We start from the raw sequence: 7,093 nt of genomic DNA on the forward strand, positions 1-7,093 counted from the left end.
CAGGGAGGCGCGTGGGTCCCGCCTCCCGCGGGTGGGACTGGGGGCGGTGGCTCCTTGCCCAGTCCCGGATTCGCAGGCGGGGTGGGAGGTGGCACCTGCGAGCGCGCGTGGGACAGGAACTCTGGGATCAGAGGAATAATCATGAGGTTTTCAGAAATGCCCTGTTCAACCTCTTCCACCGAGTCTATTTCTGATTTTCCCCGTCCCTGAATCCCAAAGTCGAACCCCTCACCCCGGAATCCCTGCAGTCAGAAGCGGTCAGCAGCTGATCACGAACCATACCCATGCTAGCAGTTTGTGCAAAGAGTGCATTTGTACCCACGGACGTGCGTGATCCAGACTGTCTGTGGAGTGTGTGCATTGGTGTGTCTGAAGGGCCACTGTGTTGGAGGAAGGGATCGTGTACTTTATGTGTAAGTTGGTGCTGACTCCACCAGAATTTCTGGTCCCTCCTCCTCCCTCCCTGATTGCATCATTAGTGCTAATTGAGGGGCTTTCACACGCCGGTGCATTAGCTGTTTGGAGTGAACTCCCCCCTCCTGGGAGAGATAAGCTGCGGCCCCTCCCCCTCCCAGCCGTCCACTTCCCCACCGCCCTGGAACTGTCCACCCAGATCCTCTCACCTTCCTGGGCACCTTCCTGCCTCCCTCTGGTCCTGAACTGATTAATCTTTTTCCTCCCCTGCAGTGTCAGAGATTGCCTGGAGAGGAGTCAGAGGTGGGGAGGAGGGCCCAGAGCCTCCTCTCTGAGGGAGTGTCCAGAGAGGGGAGATTTTCCTGCAGGGGGCTGAAGAAATCTGGTGCTCCTGTCGAATGCAGAGTCATTGTGATAAAAGAGGGGGCAGGATCTCTGCCCAGTTCTTTTGAACATGGAAGGGTAAAGGAGAGGACTGAGTCCTTGATCTCTAGCCTGTGATCCCACCGAGGTAGGGGCATCCAGCCCTGACTTCTGGAGTTCCCAAAGGCTCGCAGAGTTGGAGCTTCTGCTAACTTAGCAAGCATGGGAAAGGCAGAATGAGAGAAGCCATGATTCTCCTGAGAACCTTGGGTTTGGTGGAGTTCCGTCTGGTCCTGTTTAGCTATTCTGCCCTGCGCTGGCCCATGGCTGCTGGGTGTCCAGGGGGAAGGCTCTGAGCAGATGCCCTCCCCAGCCCTCACACCAGATGTCTTTTGGTCTAATTAACTGTGCTGGGAAAACCAACCTGGGTTTGTAAACAGAGCTACTGGCTAAAGTCAACAGGGAGCAGCAGCAAACAGCAAACATTCCCCTCACACTTAGCCTCAGTTCAATCCAGCCCCCTGGGAGAGAGGAGAGCCTTGCGGATCATGAGGGCCCCTGGCCCACAGCTGAGTCAGGGAAAGCCTATCTGCCTCTGACCCCAATATGGTTATTTTCTTATCCATTTCAGAGGCTACTCTGCTGAAGAACAGAGATTCTGGGAGGAACAGAGTTGCCCTCCCAAGATAGGTTCTGCTCACTTCCAGCCAAACCTCCTGATCTGTGAGGAAATCATTGTGGGGGGACTATTCCTGAAAGAGCTTTCTTTAGGGCCTGCTCTGCACTCAGGTCCTGGAGAAGCCTCTGAGGCAAGACTTGGCATTGTGGGTCTACAACTCAGCGTTGGTGAATATAACGTGAACATTGTTAAGTTCGTTACACATCATGTAGGTATTATAATAACATGTTCCAAAATTAGATAATTATTCCTGTGATATCTTTGCCAAGCTTCAGTGTTTCTGTTATGGTTTGAAAGTTCAATGCACACGGAGGCCTGAGAAACAGGCACGAATGTACGTACAATGTACACACATAAGCCCATGGAGCAGCAGCCTCACACAGGAACAAAGGCATTTCAATTCTCTCCTCACACTCACTCTATCTCCCTTGCCAGCTCACAGACACATGGATGTACAATCTGTGATAGAAATAGGTTTTTGGCCTTTGAAAAAAAAAGGATCGAACTTTTTAAACAGATTAGAGTTTCTGAATTGGCAATTCTTGAGTTCTTAACCAAATTGTGCTTGTTTACTTTTTATTATTTTTTCTTTTTTGCCACCCAGGGAGAGGAATCATCCTTTCAAAGAATTGAAAAAGACACAAAACTGCTGCTTCAGGCTCCAGATCTACAATCTGCCCACCTGTCCTACCCCAGAGAACTGGCAGGACCAGTAGCCTGAACCTCCCAGACCAGTCCTCAGGCCAGTGTGCAGCTCACAGCAATGAGTGCTCTCATTCGAGACCACAGCAGCTCCCAGACCAGAGTGTCTGCTAGTGTGAAGGCTCAGTGCTGCAGACACACCATGATTTCCTGCTCCTTCCTTTGCCTCCCAGCTCCCACCCCACCCAAACACTAACTTGAATTGCAATCCTTGGGAAGGAGGCAGATGGCCCAGATTCCAAAATGCTAAATTTCTTTGGCAATGTCTTTTAGATAACCCCTTTCTTCATGTTTTGTCAGATTGTCCTAGGCTGCTAGGATTCTAATACCAACCTCTCCGCAGCCCTCTTAATTATCTACCCTTTCCCTCTAGCCCAGGTCTCAAACATCTCTCCCAGAGAACAGTCACCTCTTGGTATCCACAGGGGATTGGTACAAGGACCCCTGTGGATACCAAAATCCTCCGATGCTTAAGTCTCTTGTATGAAGTGGTGTAGTATTTGCATATAACCTATGCACATCCTCCCATATACTTTAAATCATCTCTAGATCACTTATAATACCAATTACAAGTAAATGTTATATAGATAGTTGTTATACTGTATTGTTTAAGGAATAATGACAAGCAAAAAAGTCTGCACATATTCAGTACAGATGCAACCATCATAGGCCTAACTACATAGTAAATGTCAGCAACAGCATAACATTTTTTTTCCCAAATGTTTTCCATCCATTGTTGGTTGAATCCATAGATATGGAACCCGCAGATATGGAGGGCTGGCTGTATTACTCTCCTTCCTGCTCAATAACCTGGAGCATAAACTGAACTGGGCCTTCAGGCCTCTGAGAGCTGGCCCAGTTCTCCACCTAGCCCAGTTCTCCCCTTCTCATTTCCCTGCACAGAACCAGCCTCCTCCCGCCTCATGCCCACACTGTCTTCTGACTTAGAGCCATCATTTGCATTTTTTTTCACGTTGCCCTCCCAGTTCTTCCTTCCTGAAATGCCCTCTTCCAGCCTTTCCACAAAATCTTTGTTAGCCGGTTCTTCAAGATCTCCCAGAAAGCAGCGAGTTATAGATAATGCTTCTCCAGCTGGGATACATGGTCCCTGGGATCTTGAAGGTTTATTCTGAATTCTGTGGATTTATTTCCTTTAAAAGGAAATGTACAAAATACATTTCTCAGATCTTGGAAACCTAGAAGTAGGGTGAAGAGCTTAGAATTTGGAGTCAGGGAAACCTGGGTTCAGATCTCATTAGTTTAGTTACTTTGGTTAAGTCAGTGTACCTCTCTGTTTAGCATTCATTTTCTCATTAAGAAAATGGGAGATAATAGTACCTACCATATAAAGTTGTTGAATGGATAAAATGCAAAGACATATAAAGTGTCTGGCACAAGATAAGCCTTCAGTATGTGTAGTCTATCGCTAGTATTAATAATAATATTAAACAAATAAACATCTGTGACAACATGTTAGGCAACCTGGTTGACTGTAACTCTGCCTAGAGGCAGAAATGACTTTATTTTCCATCTTGGTTTCCACTGGTGAAATCTTTCAGCCTCCTGGGCTCTCTCTGTGCCTGGAATTTTCACTTTTTCCCAAATCAGCAAACCAGCGGTGGATCAGAAGAGGCCTCACTGCCTCCCCCATTCTGCGGTGAGCTGTGGAGGGAATATCATGAATCAGGGCCTGATTCCTGATGCCACAGTGACCCAGAGCAGGGAGGGCCTCAGCTCTAGGCTCCCTGGGGCAAAGAGCTGAGGGAGGGAATGGATTCAGAAAAGGAGGGGAGAGGGAAAGGGGTAGACCAGGCAGCCTGCTCCCCCACCCCCACTTCCCTCAGGTAGGAAGTGAAGCGGACGTTTCCAAAATATAAAAAACAGATGATGAAGGTCAGGTTTCCTACACACTGGAGAGCCGGAGCCCCAAGGCAGAGTCCCCAAGAAATTACCTGAGACAGAGATGAGGCACAGAGAGAGAAAGAGGAGACAAGATAGACGAAGATGTAGAAACATGGAGACAGAGACAAAAAACAAAAAACAAATCAACAACAACAACCCTGAATCTTGAGAAGGGCAGTCAGACAAAGACAGAGCAGAAAGCCCTGGCTCAGGAGAGCTCTTTCTACCCGCTTCTGGAAAAGAGCTTAGTTTCTCTCCGTGGGTCTCGGGTTGGGAACATGAGCCATTTTGGTTCCATGACCCAGGCAGAGGATAAGGCCCTCCAGGACCCCAGAAACGAAGAGGCTCTGTGGGTGCTCAGAGCTCTCATTGCCTGGGCTAGTCTTTGTATGTCTGCACCTCCAGATCTGTGGTCCAGAGTATCCCTCTCAGTCTCCCTCCCTGAGCCTGCCTCTCTCTTCCTCCCTCCTCCCTCTTGCTCAGCCTCACCCATCAGCCCAGAGAGATGCTCCATGACAGCTTTTCTTTCTTGCCCTTTCCTAGCTATCTGAGATGTGTGTCCTGTCTCCTTCACTGTTTCCTTAGGTTGGAGAAGCTGGGGGTGGGGTGGGGATGATGACAGAGAAGGCTGAGAAGTACCTATTTAGAGCTATCGCCTGGCATTGGACATAGCCCAGAATTGAGACTCTGTCCTGAAGACTCTTTAGAGGAGGGAGAACAGTGAGGGCTGTACCCCAGGGCCTCTCTTCACCTAGGCAGATGGAGATGCAGATTGAGGGATGGACAGTTGGCCATTGGATCAATGGGCGATGGATGGACCCTGGTGGCAGAGAGTGGTGGAGGGGAGGCTTTTGCCTTTGTCCAGAGACATTCGCATGGGAGAGGGTTGAGAATGGGAGCACAGGGGCTGGGTGATTGGAACTAACGCATCACACCTTCTCTGACCAAGCCAAATGTACCCTGAGTCAATGGGGCAACTTTTCTTCTAGGCCACAATCAAATAGAAAGAACCAGTTCTTTTTGAGCAGCCTCAGGGCTTTAGTTTGGAAAGTAGAGAGAAAAGAGGAAGAAAGAAGGGCTGTTGAGTTTGTGCATTTGGTTCTGGACCTGTAGAAGACTAATGTCTCTCTCCTTCTTCCCCAGCTGCCTCAGGAGGCTGGCCTTACAGTTAGGGAGTCCGTGGCCTTACTTCTGCCCTTACCATGTAATTGGAAAGATTCACCTGAAACTGTCAAGGACTAATACAAAGGAGATTATAGAGGGTCTAGGGGTTGGAGGGCAAACAGGAAAGAGCTAGCCCCTATCTGGAACTCTGATAGAGAACTATCATGTACTGAAAACCTGCTGTGTGCAAGGAACTGTCTAACCTCTTGACAAAGACTGTGAGGTCAGCATTATTACACCCATTTTATAGAAGAGGGAATTGAGGCTCACAAGATTAAGGAATCTGTCAAATGTCAGACAAATTGTAAGTGGCAGAGTAGACCACCATGAATCAGAAAGCAGCAACTCAGGCCCTGATTCAGCTCTTCTCTCAGCTCTTTGTTAGTTTTTGGGGAAAAAAATCCGGTCGAAGGGAGAGGCAGAGATGCAAAGAAATGCCACCAGTGGGAATTCAGATGGAAGTGCGTTAAAGTTATTTTTGCCTCTGAGCAACAAACTTTGGTCATAAAGATTTATTATTTTATTGTTCTTATTAACACTAATGATAGAGCACACTTATTAAATGCCTTTCATCATCATTTAATCCACTTATTACTTCTAGCACATAAATACTATTATTATCTCCAATTTTCAAGATGAGAAAATTGACATAGAGAGGTTAGGTAACTTGTGGCAGAGCTGGATTTGGATACAGATGACTCTGACAGCAGAGCTTGTGCTTTTCCATCATCTGTCCTGCCTCCTATAGCTTAGTTCATGGGCTAGGCCGGGCTGGGGCTCATTTCAGCTATAAAAATTCCAAAGTCAGTCTTTCCAAGTCTAGCACTTCAATCTGGCTTCAAAGATGGAAGTTGAATGATGTTTGAGCCTTTGAGGACAGAGGCAGGCTCTGCTGGGGCAGGGGGCAGTGGGAGAGAAAGAGAGAGATACAGAAAGAGGGATATTGAGGAAAACCTCGCCACCACTGTAGGAAAAACCACAGACTCTGGAGCTGAGACCAAACCTGTATGAAGTAGTTTCATTCCCTCTTTCCCCTTCATTGTAGGGGAGAGAGAGCAAGTCAGGAGACATCGTTTACCAGGGGTTAATGAGACTCTAGGAGACTGCATGGAATTAAAATAATGATTTGAAAAATTCCAAAAAGTACAAAAAGGAAGTAAAAATTACACAAAATCCTTCCATTAAAAGATTATATATCATAAGATGTAAAAGCCACCTTGCCTGCCCCTCCAACCCCACCTGCAGAGGTAACCGCTACGAAGAATTTACTGTGTAAAGACTCCCTAAGATGCCCCACGCGTTCATCATCTCCTTCCCCCGACAAGCTTCCCTTGATGACTGTCTCAATTCTGTACCAGCAGGCTCCCTAGACACCTCAGAGACTCTTTGACGCTTCTAAACTCAAATTCAAGTTCTGTGCTTTTTGAAAAACAACCCTTGGATTTTCTCCTTTATTTCCTCCCTGCCGTCCTCCCTAGTCCAGGCTCTTCCTCTTACATCTGATCTGTTGATTGGGTCCCCTGAATATTCTCTCACCTCAAAACATGTATGGGCACCAAATTCATCTGCTAAGAACACTGCTTCCAACACATCATTTTCCCGTTCTAAAGTCTTTAATGATTCCCCATCATTTGGAGGATAATTTAGCTTGGCATTTATGGTTGGTGGCAAACTACCCTTTCTATTCTGCAAGTCCTTCTATCCAGAGGTAATTCCTGACTCAGTGTAGCATCCTGGTTCCTCATTTGCACCTTGCCCTCCCCCCACTTACTGTTCCCTCTGTTTGGAACACTCTTATCTTCCCTTTTTGCCTACTCCATTCATCCTTAGAGCTCAGCTCCTAAGATACCTCGTCAGGGATGCCTTCTC

General features: G+C 47.4%; 1 long non-coding RNA gene across 1 annotated transcript in view; it reads right to left on the bottom strand.

The window, feature by feature from the left end:
• Positions 1–3,631: 3,631 nt before the first annotated feature.
• The window catches only part of LOC111740606, a 14,467-nt gene continuing 11,005 nt past the window's right edge, over positions 3,632–7,093 (bottom strand). Inside the window, exon 2 of the long non-coding RNA XR_002780684.1 lies at positions 3,632–3,820. This is a non-coding gene — a long non-coding RNA (uncharacterized LOC111740606). The remainder of the gene's footprint in view (positions 3,821–7,093) is intronic.

The sequence above is a fragment of the Pteropus vampyrus genome, unplaced genomic scaffold, assembly GCF_000151845.1.
Source record: "Pteropus vampyrus isolate Shadow unplaced genomic scaffold, Pvam_2.0 Scaffold66, whole genome shotgun sequence".
NCBI classification, from domain to species: domain Eukaryota; kingdom Metazoa; phylum Chordata; class Mammalia; order Chiroptera; family Pteropodidae; genus Pteropus; species Pteropus vampyrus.